This window comes from Rhagoletis pomonella, unplaced genomic scaffold (genome assembly GCF_013731165.1).
Source record: "Rhagoletis pomonella isolate Grant_MI unplaced genomic scaffold, Rhpom_1.0 Rhpom_scaffold_00003, whole genome shotgun sequence".
In the NCBI taxonomy this organism is placed as follows: Eukaryota; Metazoa; Arthropoda; class Insecta; order Diptera; family Tephritidae; genus Rhagoletis; species Rhagoletis pomonella.
This window is the reverse complement of record NW_023458557.1, coordinates 43687186-43688502: the sequence shown is the minus strand read 5'-3', so window position 1 is coordinate 43688502 and position 1317 is coordinate 43687186.

Here is a 1317-nt window from a genome sequence, read left to right as displayed (position 1 = left end):
TAATGGTATATGAACTCTTGACGAAAGCTAATATTTTATCCAACCAAAAACCTTTTTGTATAAAAGAGGAAATATACCACACCAGCGTGCTGGCTCCACCAAGTGATTTTACCATCAGGCTCAAAGCATATAACTTGCCAGCATGCTGGTACAAAATTTTTTTCTTTACAAATGAGGTCGAGGAAAGATCGAAATGATTAGGGCCGAAATTTCATAATTTTTATACCATTTTATTAAACATTGTTTTTTTTTTTAATTCACAACTGCAATGCCGTGAACTTAATCTTCCACAAAGACGGCTTTGACACATATAGTGCAAGAAATTACCGCCAAAATATTTTATACTTAGAAAATTGAGCTAATTATAAAAATTAATTAAATTTTCAAATAGTTTTTGAAGTCGCAGCAGCAGCTGGTACAATCACATCACAGTTAGTTTAAATAAAGCAAATATACCACTTTTTCATGCCATATGAATAAATTCACCAAATGGCTAAAAAAAGGGCTAGGGGCAATTTTAAATTTATGTGGCCAAAAAAAGTATGTGGTAGCTAAATCTAGCCACCACAGGGCTAAAACGGCAACACTGCATCGCAGATTTCCGGTGAAGAGAGCTAAGAGATTTGTCAGTAGATATCGTCGCCTGGGTAAAAGATTGTCGTATGTTAGTAGTATAGCTGTTGCTCCGGTGCAGAACCGCTATACGGTTTGCTGGTGCTCTGCCGCAAGCTTTGCTGCTCCGCCGCAAGATGTCGCCGATAATCCAAGTTCAGAACTCAGATAAAAGCCGCAAGATGTCGCCGGTGACAAATCTGAGTCCGGAACGGGAACCGATCACCGGGTGTTCCGCTGATGGAAATCCAAGAAATCTGATACAAGGTGGTTTATATGTCGAAAATTGGTAAGGTGTATTGGTATACATATATACATACGTATTCTCATACATACATCTATATGCAAACATACATACATACATATGTATATGCATATATAGATGCTCCACCCCTAGAAAAGTGTGTTAATAATGTTCACATAGTTAATTGCTAAGTATTTAATATGGATGTGTATATAAACATATATATGAATGAAAAGGTCTGTTGTTGTTGATGATGAGAACAAACAAAATTTAATTTGAAATAAAAGAAGGTTTTATATTTACTTATTTATTTTGATAATAAGAATTTTAAACATAAATGTCCGCAATTATATGAATTTGCTGTTTATTATAGTTATATTTAATGTTTTTTCCTAAATACTTTATTATTTGCTTAGGAGGCTGTAAGTTTCCAAAGCTATCGAAGTAATCAATCTCATTAT